This window comes from Rutidosis leptorrhynchoides, chromosome 1, assembly GCF_046630445.1.
Source record: "Rutidosis leptorrhynchoides isolate AG116_Rl617_1_P2 chromosome 1, CSIRO_AGI_Rlap_v1, whole genome shotgun sequence".
NCBI lineage: Eukaryota > Viridiplantae > Streptophyta > Magnoliopsida > Asterales > Asteraceae > Rutidosis > Rutidosis leptorrhynchoides.
Genome location: NC_092333.1, coordinates 185,843,120 through 185,862,516, shown reverse-complemented (window position 1 = coordinate 185,862,516; position 19,397 = coordinate 185,843,120).

Genomic DNA, 19,397 nt, shown 5'->3' with positions numbered 1-19,397 from the left:
ATCAATTTCGACTTTTCATTGGAATGAACTCTACTATAACTTGGATATATAAGTTTGCCCTTTGTCATCGTTACCGAAGAACCGTTTATATTCCACCACATTAGCAGTAAACTTACCAACAACTTCGTTGATCTTTAATTTTCTGAAAAATCATTATATTATCGAAACCCTATTATATACTCATCCGCATCTTATAACGAGAATTGCCATACCAAATACCGAGAATCATTAATCAGTATTTTGAATCTCGCAAGTGTTACTACATCAACAGTTATATGTTTACATATAACATTTATCTCTTAGAATTATGATCTTCCATTTTGAAATTCTGAAAAGCACTCAGATTCTGAACCAATACTCTGAATTTTGAAGAAGCTGAATGAAGCAGCAAAAACTGTAGACAACCGTAGACGACCTTAACCGTCGAAAGTATGATGATAAAGAATGGAGTGTTGGAAACGCTCAATAGAAATTATAGTACAAAAAGTGGATTATGCGAAATTATGAAGGAGACCGTGAACAAATCACGAGGACTAAACTTGTACATAAAGAATCCAAATGATTCTGTATCCGATGAAATCTTTAGAGAATATCTTGCTCAGTACTCATGTTAAATCTTGTGGAAAAATCTTTCTTCATCAACCTTCGATCTTAGAGAATCCAAAATATCATCATAAATATCTTCGATATTTCTGAGGATATTTTCATAAATATTCTTGTTCGAAATTATTTATCTCTTCGTGCTATCTATATTATATCAAAAAGGAAACTGTTTAGTTTCTATATTCTGTAAACCTTTGAGCTTAAAATTGAATGATATTGAAGTAGTGTTGGGAACTGAAGCATGAGTTAGTATAATATAATGACACTTGATCAACGTGATTATATTACAGTAAGTCATGCTGAATTTTTAATGGAATGTGATGATTCACAAATCATAACGTCATCATGTGCCATGTTACACGACTCCTACATTCTATCTAATCTGTAAACATATCAAGAACATATTTTCTTGATAATTCTACCTTTCCTTTTGAATTCTGGTAATTTAACCAATCAAGATCTTGCTATTACAATCTCTCTCTTAGAACATTAGATATGTTCATTCGAAACTCCGTATTTACGAATTCTGGACCATTATTCGCTTGATTTAAAGTCAGGAAGATAAAACAAAAGCATGAAGCTTCAAAATATCAATGAGGATATAAATCACAGTAAATTAGAGAGAGTATTAACTGTGGATGTCAATGATTATGGAAGACAGAAGCAGAGACATCGAAATACAAGAGAAAATATAAAGCCCAATAACAACACGGAGGTTACAAACTGTGGATATTAATACGAATAGCAATATAAAGACACGGTATAATTAAGAATAGTATCACCCCAAGGTAATAGTAGAAGTAAACAGATTTTTCTGATGGAAGATTGAAAAGAAGGATGACAGAAATGATAATTAGAAAAATATCAAGGATTAGAACTGGATTAAGCATTTTCACAATCTTTTGGATGTATGAACTAAAAAAGAAAGTATAGGAATGGTGAGAATAATGGAACGGAAGAGCTAAATTTATAATGGAAATATCAGACGTAGAAATCAGGACAGCTCATCACATTTAATTAAAGAGATCATAATTTTCTTAAATCTCGAAGAATCAGATCTTATAGATTTTCAAGATTTTCTTTTAAATTCCTTTAATTCCGGAATTCAACCATGACTACGTCAAAAGTTATGACAAAACTTACCTTCCTCATTTCACTAGTTTGTGATAGCTTCACTCGTACTCTTCACATAAACGATTTGTTTTATCCATATTACTCAATGATGATAAAACTCTAATTAACAACTCATATTCGTCATGAAAACATTTTTATTGTTAGCCATAACCACTTCACTCAAATTTCGGGACGAAATTTCTTTAACGAGTAGGTACTGTGACGACCCGGAAATTTCTGATCAAATTTAAACTTAATCTTTATATGATTTTGACACGATAAGCAAAGTCTGTAATGTGAGTCTCGGAATTTATGAACTGTTTACATGGATAACATTTACCCTTCGACTATGTCCTATGATTCACGAACGATGGTGTGTAAATAAATATGTAAATATATATATAAATGTAAACATAAGAGTATATATATAATATTTGAGTAATCAAATACACATTAATCAATTAGAATTAAAAAGGTAAAATAATAAATAAAATAGTTAAGTTACCATTAAAATAAATATATGTAAATATATGTAAATATATATATATATATATATATATATATATATATATATATATATATATATATATATATATATATATATGATTTATATTAATAAGTATTTGTATATATATATAAAACATATAAATATTAAATAAATGATATCATATAATATAATAAAATTAATATATTAAATGTAATTACAAGTTTAGTTATAGTTGTTATATTAATTATTACATGAAATATTATTATTAGTATCATTAAAATTATAAATTTTAAATTTGATACATGTAATTTGTTATATTATTATTAATATTATTATTAGTATCATTAATAGGATTAGTATTATTTTTACTAGTATTACCATATCTGTATTATTATTGTTATCTATTCTGATTATTATTACTAATATAATTATTAGTATTATTATTAGTATTTTGATATTATTATCAATGATTTTATTAATTTATTACTCGTATTAATATTTGATTAATAATAACATTATCAATATTGAAATTAATGAATTTTAGATATATATAAACATATATATAAACAGATATATATACGAGTCAGATATATCACAATCGACTTTTTATTAATTTTTCTGTGTTCTATACTTCTATTCAGCTTGTGAGGAAGTTGTTGACACTTTCTAGCTATAAGACAACCGAGTAATCAATCAATTCTTCATTTTTCCACCAACACTTATCAGTTATATGAATTTTTATCAATCAAATTAAACAAAATCCGGCTTCACAGCTCGCTACCTCTGTGTTGTCACTTTTGAATCAAAAACTCGAAATCGAATAAAATCCCAAAATCTATTAATGTAGGAACGTTAGGAATCCTCCATTGAAACTATCTGCAAAGTTTCATATCTCAAATCCTTGTATTGAAGCCTAATTTTAGAAGTCAAAGTTCTTGAAACAAAAGTCAACATGATGTTCTTCAATCAAATTCGAACTTTCGGTTATGTTTCAAGATAAATTGACGGTTGAAAAAGTTTATAGGGGTGATTTGAAAAACAATTCGTGTTATGAGCTTTGTCCAAAACATTCTCAATTGCAAAATCAAATATATTTTTTTAAAAGGCCTCCGCTGAAACAGCAGGTTTGCTGTTAATTTTTATTTTTTTTTCTTTTCTCGTTTTTCTTTTTATCAAGAACATAACTCTAGAGTTCCATGATTGTTTACGAATCTTAATTAATATCATAAATTTGTTATGTTAGTATCTAATGCTTCCTGGTCGATTACTCTGAGGAAGAAGAAGAAGAATTAGGGAGTAAAGGTAATATGGGTTATAACTAATTGAAATGGATATAATTCAGAAAAACAAGCACAGCTGAACGGTTAAGGGGTATTGAGTGTGAGCGGGAGGTCACGGGTTCGAGCCCGGGTCGGGGCGTTTTCTTTTTAGAAAGGCTTTTGAGGAAGTTTCCATTTTTAAAAATTATTATTGTTATTATTATTATTATTATTATGATTATGATTATTATTATTATTGATATTGTTAGTATTATAATTATTATCTTTATTATTATTATCATACTTAGATTCATAAATACTAAAAACATTACTAAAGTTGTTATTGATACAAGTATTATTAATATTACTATTAATTTTAACATTTAAGTATTATTGTTAATATTATTATTATTATTATTATTATTATTATTATTATTATTATTATTATTATTATTATTATTATTATTATTGTTACTAGTATTGTTAATTTTAGATATTATTATTATTACTACTAATATAAGTAACATGAGAAAGAAAGATTATCATTTACTAATTTTTTTTTTGATGATTATAGTTACCAACATGATTATTATTATAATTGTTATGAAATTGGTTATAACTTTAAATTATAGGAACTATAGATATAGGTTACAAATTTAACACGATGTTATGATAAAATTTATTATTACTAACACTGTTATTATTATTATCATTATATTATCAAAGTAAAGTATCATTATATTTTAAAATTTACAAAGTTAATATTTTTATTAAAACTATCATTTACAGTAAAATTAATATTTTTATAGTTATAATTATTAATATCATTATTATCATCATTAATAGAATTATTAACATTATCATCTTATTAGTAATATTAAATATTATAATTATTATCTTTTTTTTATCACTATTAATATTATTTTGACTACTAATATAATTAATATACAAATGATATATATATATATATATATATATATATATATATATATATATATATATATATATATATATATATATATATATATATATATATATATATATATATATATATATATATATATATATATATATATATTAAAATATATTTAATACATATAAAATAACAAAGATTAATATTTTTATAATAAAATGACAATAAGAAACACATATATATTACTAATATAAAAAGGATATAACTAATAAATTTATATATATATTTGTTCGATTACAACTATGTATATTAATAAATATACAAATGATATAGGTTCGTGAATCCAAGGCCAACCCTGCATTGTTCAATGTCGTCATATATATTTTTACTACAAAATACAGTATTGTGAGTTCATTTGCTCCTTTTTTCTCTTTACATTTTTGGGACTGAGAATACATGCGCTGTTTTTATAACTGCTTTATTAAATGCTTTTGAAATATATTTTGAACTGAGAATACATGAACTTTTATAAATGTTTGACGAGATAGACACAAGCAAAACATTCCTCGAATGAATTATGTGGACGTGATAATTGCCACCATTGAATTATGTGGACGTGATAATTGCCACAATTGATATGAATATTTTTCCCCTAACTATTATTGCTTGGTAACCTACGAATTAGGGAACATCACTAATTTTGAGAATTAGTGCACGCCTAATTGACGCGAATCCTAAAGGTAGCTACCGGGTTTAACACCCCCACCCAGAATGTTCACTAGACGGAAGGGCTAGTGGGCGTGGTGTTTAGTACTTCAAAGTTTATATGATTATTATACAGACGAGATGTTTTGTTTTGGGGATATTATTATGCGCATTATATGTTAAGGTCGGTTACCAAGCCAAGCTATGACAGCAATGAGAAGTGAATGTTATGTATCGAGAGAATGATTTTATACACAGGTTATGACTTGTTGAAATGTTGCTTTCAATTAGCAAATATACAGCGGAAGCATTATGTAGGACCTGAGAATAAACATGCTTTAAATTGTCATCACGAGGTTGAGTGAGTTCATAGGTTTGTCATAAACAATGATTTCAGTAATAGATATAGATCACAAGATTTAGTTTATAAAGTTGATCTCGCAGGGACCAAAAAGTTAAGTTAATCTCGTAGGGACCAAAAAGTTAAGTTGATCTCGCAGGGACCAAAAAGTTAAGTTGATCTCGCAGGGACCAAAAAGTTAAGTTGATCTCACAGGGACCAAAAAGTTAAGTTGATCTCACAGGGACCAAAAAGTTAAGTTGATCTCACAGGGACCAAAAAGTTAAGTTGATCTCACAGGGACCAAAAAGTTAAGTTGATCTCACAGGGACCAAAAAGTTACGTTGATCTCACAGGGACCAAAAAGTTATGCCAAGTTTGTGATATTTAGACTAAACAGTTTCAAAGTTTGCCCCGTGACAAGTTGTACTGTCCTTGTCGGTTTAGGGACTTGCAGGACATAGCCAGATATAGAACAGTTTAATAGTTGGTACTTGTGTTTAACGTGTAAAACAGTTATAAAAGTTGCGCATTTATTCTCAGCCTAAAAGTAAATATAAAAGGGGAGCTATGAAAACTCACAAAAAACCAGTTTTAGTATTTGTATTCAATTCATAAAAACAGTTATAAAAGTAGCGCATGTATTCTCAGCCCAAAAATATAGATAAAAAGGGAAATATGAAAACTCACGATACTGTATTTCGTATTTTACGAGTATGATGGCACTGAACAAGTGCAGAGTTGTCCTGGAATTCACGAACCTATATCAAGTATATATATTAACACATATACTCGTAATCGAATAAGTTTATATATGGTATTTCAATTGTTATATATTTCTGTAGTTATATTAATATATATTATATTATATATATATATATATATATATATATATATATATATATATATATATATATATATATATATATATATATATATATATATATATATATATATATATATATATATATATATATATGTTTGATTGGTATTATATTAAAAATACCTAATTTGTTATATATGAATATTTATATAAAAATGTTAATATGTTTGTTATATAATTATATGAAATATAATTGTAGTATATGAAATAAGTGTATTCAATGTACAGAATATTTATTTGTAAAAGTAATAGTTTTGATAATAATGATTTATTAATAATTATAATAATAATGGTAATAATAGTAATTTTAATACAATTGATAGCTTTACTAACAATTATAAAGTAAAGATGATAGTTTTAATAATAGTAAAAACGATAATTTTTGTAAAAATGATAATAACGATAGTAATAATAATAATTTCAATAAAGATGGTAATTTTTGATAAAAATGATAAGATAAATAATACTTTTAATTATAATCATGTTTTTAATATTAATGTTAATAATAACTTTAATATTAGTAATAATAATAATATCAATAATTAATAATACTAATAATAATAATATTAGTAAAAATGATAATACTTAGTAATGTTAATACTCATACTTAATAATAATAATAATAATAATAATAATAATAATAATAATAATAATAATAATAATAATAGTAATAATAATACTAATAATAATAATAATAATAATAATAATAATAATAATAATAATAATAATAATAATAATAATAATAATAATAATAATAATAATAATAATAATAATAATAATAATAATAATAATAATAATAAATGAGAACTACCTTAAAGTGTGACGACCCTGAAATTTCCGACCAAATTTAAACTTAATTTTTATATGAATTCGACACGATAAGAAAATTCTGCAATGTCGAGTCTCAAAAATTTGGAACTGTTTCATATGTTCAATTGACCTTCGACCATTCCTGACGATTCACGAACAACTATTTATAAATAGATATGTATATATTTAAATAAATAAATATATATATATAATTTGAAATATAATTTATGATTTAATTGTTAGAAATTAATTATGTAAAAATAATAATTATTACTTAAAACATATATGTATAAAAATAAAGTATATTAAAAATAAATATTAAATAATTGTAATACTCGTTGATGTTTCAATTGATATTAAGCAAGTTAAAATCAAACTTATATTATTTTAAAATAAACGTTGATTCGAAAATAAATTATATGAGTTACAGCCTTATTAAAAATGTATTTAGAATCTATTAGTCAAATCTTAGCATTCCATACTTTTTACTCGGGACCGAGCTCTAGTATCAAACGAAATATTGCTCCGAAAATTAGATGTCGACTGAAACAAGAGACTACTTCTTCACTATAAATGTTTATGATTGATATTACTTTTTTCTATTTGTTACTTTAAATTTGTTACATATCTATTTCATATTGAATGACAAATAAGCGTAATCTGAATCAAAACACCAATTAGTAATTGAGTTATTGTGTTAGATTGATTAAGTTACTGTGTATGATTGATTCCTTGTTTTCTTTACACGATCTTTTGTTTCACTTTATGATTCTCTCAACAACCATCCAACTTGTAACTATTGATATACTATTTACCTTTTGAATTTATGAAATTATTGTTTGTCACGAGCTCACTTTCTGTTACATATCTATATCTATCAATATCTATCTAATCTCTATCATTTATATATACATATTACATATAACGATATAGATAATCACTTCAAATATCATCTATCTTTCTCTCCTTCTTTCTTGTGAAACCCAACATCGCCCCATTAATCTTTCTGTTTCGATTACAATCCACTATCCTTCTCTCTGACAAGAAAATGATATCATTAAGCAACCACCATGAACCGATCATCACTAACCTCTTTCCTACTACTTTCTGCCGTAAAACCTAACACCCACTTTAACCATCTCACGACAAGAATCACCTAGCAACCATCATCTTCACCCTCCTTGCAATACCATCCTCCACCACCTTACACCTTCACGACCACCACTTTATGACCACCGGAACATCACCACAATGGAACACCACCCTACAACCTCCTTTTGTTTTAGACGCCATACACCACTACAACTTGTAAGGATTCCTGCTCCTGCTCTTATGCTTCTATCCGTAACTCATCATCACCCCATTCAACAAACCTGCAACACACATTCAATATCACTGAATTAATTACTACGGTACGCGTTATCAAACCCTCAAACAACACAAAACTATATTGAACTACAATGTATTTTTTTCTATTTTCATCTAGTAATCAAGACCCAAAAACCACCTCTTGAACCATCATCATTAATGGTTTGCTATACCTTTTCTGTTTAAACACAAACCGCCACTTTCTTCTCTTTATCTCTACCTCTCTTCGTGAATAACCAACCAAACCCACCAATCACTACTGCCATCGATCAATATATCATCACCATTATCAAACTTTACAGCTGCAACCTACGATCAATATTACTATACGCTGCTACTCGAAATTGTTCCTGGTTCAATTCAACAACACAACCAACACGTTCATCACTACTACCACCATACAGTAATCTTGAACCGCCATTTTTCTGTTTCCACTCATCACTACCAAAAACACATCCACATCATCGAACCTATTACCTCCGTAAATTAACTGTTTTATTTAATTTCATCTTCCTATCATCAACAACTCTACACCGCCATGACCACCTAACCACCATCATCATTATTCTTTTCCTTTGGCTACCATTTGTACTCACTGGTTCACGAAAAAGATACACACATAATTATTTAATTATTCATACAAGGCATTACTTTCTAAAGGGCAGGTAAGCTGTCGGTTATGATTGATAATGGAAAATGACTTGGCAATACATGGTACATGAATTTTTTTTTATTTTGGATACAACTTGTTTCCTTTCTGTCAATGTCCAAGAACCCACATTTATTCTGTTGTGGCTGCTACGCGTTTTCCTTCTATATTCTAGCCGACATGAAAACCATAAAACATCGGAGTGGATTGTTAAATTGTTAATGTTATTGGGCTATTAATGGGTCGTTTTCGTTGGGCTACTATGTCCATGATTGTTGGACCTAGTTACTTTGGGTTTGTATCAAACTAAATTCGAGTATTAACCTTGAAAGAATGATGACGGTTACGTATACTTGAATGAAATTGATGCAAGAAATTGATGATGATTACGAATAATTGATAACAATGATGATTATGAAGAAGTCGTTATATGCATGATGATCTTAAAAAAAAATGATGATACGTAAGATGTATGATAGATGATTTGATGATAGTAATAGAATGATGAAGAAAGCAGAAGAGATGGGTTAGAAGAATTAGTTTAAGTATTAACACAGAAATGAAACAGATAGAGTAATGGTTAGGGTCTTGACACATGAGCGAGAGGTCGCGGGTTCGAACCTGGGCAGTGGCATTTTATTTTTGGAACGCTTGTTTCTTGAGGTAGTAATATTAAATTAATATTAATATTATTATTATTATTATTATTATTATTATTATTATTATTATTATTATTATTATTATTATTATTATTATTATTATTATTATTATTATTATAATCATTATAATTATTAATGTAAGTATTATTATTATTATTATTATTATTATTATTATTTTTATATATTTTCATTAAAACTATCATTATTTTTATTAAAATTTTCATTATTTTATTATTATTATCAGTATTATTATGAAAATTACTAATATTATTAATTTTAGGAATATCATAAGTATTATTGTTAACATGAATATTATTTTTAACATTAAAACTATTATTTATAACATTATTATTATTAGTATCATTATTTGTAATACTAATATTACTACTAGTATTATTATTATTTTTATAACAAATATTCTTTATATAAAATATAATTATTACATGTAACATAAACATAGCTAATATTACAAGCTACCATGTTTTAATATATTAACTAATATAGTATTATTATAACATTAATTAAATTATATATATCATATATATATAACTTATTATAAGTAGTAATAATTATATAAAAGGATATTAATCATAATACGTTATAAAATTTATAAACTTAGTTGATTAATATTGTGTGTTAATATATATATAATTGATATAGGTTCGTGAATCCAAGGCCAACCTTGCATTGTTCAGTTTCATCGTATGAATATTTTTACTACAAAATATTGGATTGTGAGTTTCATTACACCCTTTTTTAGATGCTTTTGCAATATATATTTTTGGGACTGAGAATACATGCGCTTTTATAACTGTTTTACGAAATAGACACAAGTAATCAAAACTACATTATATGGTTGAATGATCGAAGCCGAATATACCCCTTTTTACTTGGTAGCCTACGAATTAGTAAACCAGTCTACTAATTGACGCGAATCCTAAAGATAGATCTATTGGGCCTAACAAACCCCATCCGTTGTAGCGGATGCTTTAGTACTTCGATGTTGTTTTATCGTGTCCGATGAATGTCCTGGAATGATAGGGGTTATTCTTATATGCATCTTGTTAATGTCGGTTACCAGGTGTTCAATCCATATGAATGATTTTTATCTCTATGCATGGGACGTATATTTATGAGAAATGAAAATGAAAATCTTGTGATCTATTAAAATGATGGAAATGATTATTTATGTTAAATTAATGAACTCACCAACCTTTCAGTTGACACTTTAAAGCATGTTTATTCTCAGGTATGAAAGAAATCTTTCATTGTGCATTTGCTCATTTTAGAGATATTACTTGGAGTCATTCATGATATATTTCAAAAGACGTTGCATTCGAGTCGTTGAGTTCATCAAGATTATTATTAAGTCAATTATAGTTGGATATATTATGAAATGGTATGCGTGCCATCAACTTTCGATGAAATGAAAGTTTGTCTTTTAAAAACGAATGCAATGTTTGTAAAATGTATCATATAGAGGTCAAGTACCTCGCGATGTAACCAAATGTAATGTATTCGTTCAAATGGATTAGGACGGGTCTCTACAGGTGGTATCAGAGCGGTGGTCTTAGTGAACCAGGTCTGCATTAGTGTGTCTAACTGATAGTCGTTAGGATACATTCGTGAGTCTGGACTTCGACCGTGTCTGCATGTCAAAAAGTTTTGCTTATCATTTAGTGTCGAAAATTACCTACTTATCATCCTTAGAAAATTATCTGCTTATCATTCTTTGTCTAAACACATCTTAATGCATTGATTGCCTAAATAGTGTATAGACAAAATTTATATCTTAGCGTATCTGCTAATTTATATCTTAGCGTATCTATTACGGTAAACTTTGCCTGATATCTTCCGTAAATTTCTCCGTAATTTAAGGGATCCTGGTACTATATATATCGATGCATATTATGCATTGAGAATACCATCCAACTATCATTTGCTGTTACTAAACGTTTCATACCAAAAATCTTTTCTGTGATCGCGTAAGATGGCCTCTACGAATCGACCAAGTTCATCTGACTCCGAAGACAGCGTGACGGGAGCGCACCAACCGATCAACTACCGTGATTACTGGAGAAAATGGGGGTGGGTTCGCGACATACTCACCCTATGGAGAAGGGAAGAAGGTACTCCATATCATGAGCTGAATCCACCGCCTAATATCGGAGTACTCGACCCGCTCACTGACGAGCCTGTTCGCAACACTGTTTATACCCTCTTTGCAAGAATTTTTTGTCTTGAGCCTACCATTAATGGAACTAGAGAAGATATCCAACCTCCACCTCACACTGATAACCATCCAGGGTTAGTAGAAGAAGTCAACGAGCTTCGCGCTCAAGTAGTGGCTTTGGAAATTAAGGTGCAAAAATTTCCAGCTTCAGCAACATCACCGACATCAACAGCACCACCAGCATCAGTACTAATACCACCAACAACACAAGCCTCAACATCCACATCCCAAGCCTCAATTTCAAAATCTGTCCCAGGAACATCAACATCATACGCACCATAGATACCAAGGAGTACCAACAACAATGAACGATGAAGTATTGATCCATAACTTCATTGAAAAAATATTCTGCGAAGAATATGTTGTGTCTAAAAGTTTTAGAGATTATGTATTCCAGTTCTAACCGAAAATCAAATGAGCTTAATATCATATTAACTCATTAAATTCATGATTTCATCTGAAGAAAATATATATGTATATATATTTTTATAAAGATTGTAATTAAAAGATTCTCTTATACAAACTGTTAATGGTGAAAATATTTTAACGGGTAGGTAATACCTGAGGAATATTTAGATTTCACATTAATAAGTTACACTGTACATTCTTCAATTTAGAATCAGCAGTCATTAACAATACTGCTCAAATCCATACATATACGTATCCGTTCACCAAAGAATAATCATTTTCATTCCAATTCAATTTCATATACGAGTTTCTGTCGATCTAAATCTAAGTCAAGATTTGACAAGTGGCATAATGAAGAAAATAATGAACAAAATAAAATTGATTAGTAACCATTAATTAACTACGTAAAATTTTAAACCTATACTAACAAATCCTAGCTGACTGTTCCTAGCTAACTGTTCCTATATGACTATGTCCTTATAATATACTAGTTTTGGTTGAACTATTAGACTATTGGATTACTATCATGGACAATTAAAAAGTATTAAAAGATTAGAAAATAGTAATTACAATACATTTTGACTTAAAAGATCGTAAATAAATTACATCTACTACAGTTAAATATTTCCTCAAGTTGCCACTTGATTTCAGCTTAAACCTCATTTGTATCTTGACGATTACAATCTGCGTTCAAACCTTTTATGATTCTTGAAAACACCTCAATCGAGAGGATGAACCAACCGCACTTCATCTACGGAATAAAAGATTGATGCATATAGTTATGCACCTAAAAATACTCGGAACCTGAGTAAACATTTAACACATATCTGTGCTAGTTCCTTTGGCATTGTTATTACCAAAAATAACTTTACAATCCTTCTCCAAATTAGCCAGTTTTGTCACAGCTCCAACAAGTCAACTTCGACTTTTCATTCGAAATAACCATACTATAACCTTGATTTATATGTGTGCTCTTTTATTGTTACCGGAGAACCTTTTATATTCCACCATATTACCATCAGCGTTTAATCATCTAAAAACACAATTCTCTTGAACCCACCTCGGATTGATAACCGGTGATTCAGATATGGTAGCATTAAATGCAGAGGAAACAGCAAAATGGTAAATGGTCTAAACGGCCAAAACTTTAATAATAAAGAATAGAATGTTGGAAACGCTCGATAGAAAATTTAGTACTAAAAAACGAATTGAGCTAACCATGAAGGAGACCAAGAAAAAATACAAGGATCAAATCCTATATTCAAAGAATCCAGGTAATTCTGGATCCGATGAAATCTTTAGAGAATATCTTGCTCCAAAGTCATGTTAAAATTTTGCGAAAAATTTTTCTTCATCAACTTTCGAACTTAGAAATCCCAAAATATCATCATAAATATCTTCGATATTTCTGAAGAAATTTTCATAAATATTCTCGTCCGAAATTATTTATCTTTTCGTGCTATCTATGTTACATCATAAAAGAAACTGTTTTAGTTTCTACCCTTCTATAAAATTTTGAGTTTGAAATAATATATATATATATATATATATATATATATATAGGATTCCAATCTAGAAAAAGAATTGATAGCTTGTACTTCTGTTGTATCAATTATCATTTTAACGATCAACTTCTCCCATAATGATATCTATACTACCTAGTATCGTCATAATATGAATGATTTCTGGAGAAGTGTTGGGAATTGAAGCATGAGTTAGTATAATATAATGACACTTGGCCAACGTGATTATATTACAGTAAGTCATGCTGAATTTCTAATGGAACGTGATGATTCACAGACTATAACGTCATTACGTGCCATGTTGCACAACTCTTACATTCTGCCTAATCTCTAAACATATCAAGAACATAATTTCCTGATAGTTCTATCTTTTCTCCTGAATTCTGATGATTTAATCAATCAAGATTGTGCTATTACAATCTTTCTCTTAGAACGTTAGTCATGTTCATTTGAAACTTCATACCTACGAATTCTGGACCATTATTCGCTTGACTTAAAGTCGGGAAGAGAAAACTAAAGAATGGAACTCCAAAATGTAAATGGAACGAAGAGGATGGATTTATAGTGAAAAATCAGACAGAGCAATCAAGATAGATCATCGCATTTAAACAAAGAGAACTTTAATTTCCTTAATTACCGGAGTACCAAATCTTATTACGAAGATTTTCTCTAAATCCTTTGAACTCCGGAAACCAACCATATCTACGTCAAAAGATATGATGAAACATTATTTTCTCATTTCACTCTTTTGCGATAGCTTCACCTATACTCTTCACATAATCGAATCATTTTATCCATATTACTCTATGGTAATAAAATTCTATTTTATCAACTCATATGAGTCATGAAAACATACTTATTGTCAACCATGACCATCACACTCAAATTTCGGGACGAAATTTCTTTAACGGGTAGGTACTGTGACGACCCAAAAATTTTCAACCAAATTTAAACTTAATTTTTATATGAATTCGACACGATAAGAAAAGTCTGCAATGTCGAGTCTCAAAAATTTGGAACTGTTTCATATGTTCAATTGACCTTCGACCATTCCCGACGATTCACGAACAACTATTTATAAATAGATATGTATATATTTAAATAAATAAATATATATATAATTTGAAATATAATTTATGATGTAATTGTTAGAAATTAATTATGTAAAAATAATAATTATTACTTAAAACATATATGTATAAAAATAAAGTATATTAAAAATAAATATTAAATAATTGTAATACTCGTTGATGTTTCAATTGATATTAAGCAAGTTAAAATCAAACTTATATTATTTTAAAATAAGCGTTGATTCGAAAATAAATTATATGAGTTACATCCTTATTAAAAATGTATTTAGAATCTATTAGTCAAATCTTAGCATTCCATACTTTTTACTCAGGACCGAGCTCTAGTATCAAACGAAATATTGCTCCGAAAATTAGATGTCGACTGAAACAAGAGACTGCTTCTTCACTATAAATGTTTATGATTGATATTACTTTTTTCTATTTGTTACTTTAAATTTGTTACATATTTATTTCATATTGAATGACAAATAAGCGTAATCTGAATCAAAACACCAATTAGTAATTGAGTTATTGTGTTAGATTGATTAAGTTACTGTGTATGATTGATTCCTTGTTTTCTTTACACGATCTTTTGTTTCACTTAATGATTCTCTCAACAACCATCCAACTTGTAACTATTGATATACTATTTACCTTTTGAATTTATGAAATTATTGTTTGTCACGAGCTCACTTTCTGTTACATATCTATATCTATCAATATCTATCTAATCTCTATCATTTATATATACATATTACATATAACGATATAGATAATCATTCAAATATCATCTATCTTTCTCTCCTTCTTTCTTGTGAAACCCAACATCACCCCATTAATCGTTTCTGTTTCGATTACAATCCACTATCCTTCTCTCTGACAAGAAAATGATATCATCAAGCAACCACCATGAACTGATCATCACTAACCTCTTTCCTACTACTTTCTACCGTAAAACCTAACACCCACTTTAACCATCTCACGACAAGAATCACCCAGCAACCATCATCTTCACCGTCCTTGCAATACCATCCTCCACCACCTTACACCTTCACGACCACCACTTTATGACCACCAGAACATCACCACAATGGAACACCACCCTACAACCTCCTTTTGTTTTAGACGCCATACCCCACTACAACTTGTAAGGATTCCTGCTCCTGCTCCTATGCTTCTATCCGTAACTCATCATCACCCCATTCAACAAACCTGCAACACACATTCAATATCACTGAATTAATTACTACGGTACGCGTTATCAAACCCTCAAACAACACAAAACTATATTGAACTACTATGTATTTTTTTTTTCTATTTTCATCTAGTAATCAAGACCCAAAAACCACCTCTTGAACCATCATCATTAACGGTTTGCTATACCTTTTCTGCTTAAACACAAACCGCCACTTTCTTCTCTTTATCTCTACCTCTCTTCGTGAATAACCAACCAAACCCACCAATCACTGCTGCCATCAATCAATATATCATCACCATTATCAAACTTTACAGTTGCAACCTACGATCAATATTACTGTACGCTGCTACTCGAAATTGTTCCTGGTTCAATTCAACAACACAACCAACACGTTCATCACCACTACCACCATACAGTAATCTTGAACTGCCATTTTTCTGTTTCCACTCATCACTACCAATAACACATCCACATCATCGAACCTATTACCTCCGTAAATTAACTGTTTTATTTAATTTCATCTTCCTATCATCAACAACTCTACACCGCCATGACCACCGAACCACCATCATCATTATTCTTTTCCTTTGGCTACCATTTGTACTCACTGGATCACGAAAAAGATACACACATAATTATTTAATTATTCATACAAAGAATTACTTTCTAAAGGGCAGGTAAGCTGTCGGTTATGATTGATAATGGAAAATGACTTGGCAATACACTGTACACGATTTTTTTTTTTGGATACAACTTGTTTCCTTTCTGTCAATGTCCAAGAACCCACCTTTATTCTGTTGTGCTACGCGTTTTCCTTCTATATTCTAGCCGACATGAAAACCATAAAACATCGGAGTGGGTTATTAAATTGTTAATGTTATTGGGCTATTAATGGGTCGTTTTCGTTGGGCTACTATGTCCATGATTGAAGGGCCTAGTTACTTTGGGTTTGTGTCAAACTAAATTCGATTATTAACCTTGTAAGAATGATGACGGTTACGTATACTTGAATGTAATTGATGCAAGAAATTGATGATGATTACGAGTAATTGATAACAATGATGATGATGAAGAAGTCGTTATATGCATGATGATCTTAAAAAAATGATGATACGTACGATGTATGATAGATGATTTTATGATAGTACTAGAATGATGAAGAAAGCAGAAGAGATGGGTTAGAAGAATTAGTTTAAGTATTAACATAGAAATGAAACAGATAGAGTAATGGTTAGGGTGTTGATACATGAGCGAGAGGTCGCGGGTTCGAGCCCGGGCAGTGGCATTTTATTTTTGGAACGCTTGTTTCTTGAGGTAGTAATAATAATAATAATAATAATAATAATAATAATAATAATAATAATAATAATAATAATAATAATAATAATAATAATAATAATATTATTATTATTATTATTATTATTATTATTATTATTATTATTATTATTATTATTATTATTATCATTATAATTATTAATGTAAGTATTATTATTATTATTATTATTATTTTATATATTTTCATTAAAACTATCATTATTTTTATTAAAATTTTCATTATTTTATTATTTTTATCAGTATTATTATGAAAATTACTAATATTATTAATTTTAGGAATATCATAATTATTATTGTTAACATGAATATTATTTTTAACATTAAAACTATTATTTATAACATTATTATTATTAGTATCATTATTTGTAATACTAATATTACTACTAGTATTATTATTATTTTTACAACAAATATTCTTTATATAAAATATAATTATTACATGTAACATAAACATAGCTAATATTACAAACTACCATGTTTTAATATATTAACTAATATAGTATTATTATAACATTAATTAAATTATATATATCATATATATATAACCTATTATAAGTAGTAATAATTATATAAAAGGATATTAATCATAATACGTTATAAAATTTATAAACTTAGTTGATTAATACTGTGTGTTAATATATATATATATATAATTGATATAGGTTCGTGAATCCAAGGCCAACCTTGCATTGTTCAGTTTCATCGTATGAATATTTTTACTACAAAATATTGGATTGTGAGTTTCATTACCCCCTTTTTTAAATGCTTTTGCAATATATATTTTTGAGACTGAGAATACATGCGCTTTTATAACTGTTTTACGAAATAAACACAAGTAATCAAAACTACATTATATGGTTGAATGATCGAAACTGAATATGCCCCTTTTTGCTTGGTAGCCTAAGAATTAGTAAACCAGTCTACTAATTGACGCGAATCCTAAAGATAGATCTATAGGGCCTAACAAACCCCATCCGTTGTAACGGATGCTTTAGTACTTCGATGTTATTTTATCATGTCCGATGGATGTCCCGGAATGATAGGGGGTATTCTTATATGCATCTTGTTAATGTCGGTTACCAGGTGTTTAATCCATATGAATGATTTTTGCCTCTATGCATGGGACGTATATTTATGAGAAATGAAAATGAAAATCTTGTGGTCTATTAAAATGATGGAAATGATTATTTATGTTAAATTAATGAACTCACAAACCTTTTGGTTGACACTTTAAAGCATGTTTATTCTCAGGTATGAAAGAAATCTTTCACTGTGCATTTGCTCATTTTAGAGATATTACTTGGAGTCATTCATGACATATTTCAAAAGACGTTGCATTCGAGTCGTTGAGTTCATCAAGATTATTATTAAGTCAATTATAGTTGGATATATTATGAAATGGTATGCATGCCGTCAACTTTCGATGAAATGATTGTTTGTCTTTTAAAAATGAATGCAATGTTTGTAAAATGTATCATATAGAGGTCAAGTACCTCGCGATGTAACCAAATGTAATGTATTCGTCCAAATGGATTAGGACGGGTCTCTACATAAAGCTTCCCTAAAAAAATATGCCAAGAACGGGACTCGAACCCGCAACCTCTCGCTAACACAACACCCTCATTAACCACTCAGCCATTTCCATTTTTCCTGAGATTAACCCACCACATATATGTATAACCCGTTTTGCTAACTGCCCTTCTTCCTCTTCTTCTTCACAAAATTCGATTGAACAGCAATGTTTATCATTCTTAACAGCAATACACTTTACGGTTTGGATTTAAAACATTAATCGATCCATGATTAACAGAAAATAAAAAAAAACAAAAAAAAAGAGTGCT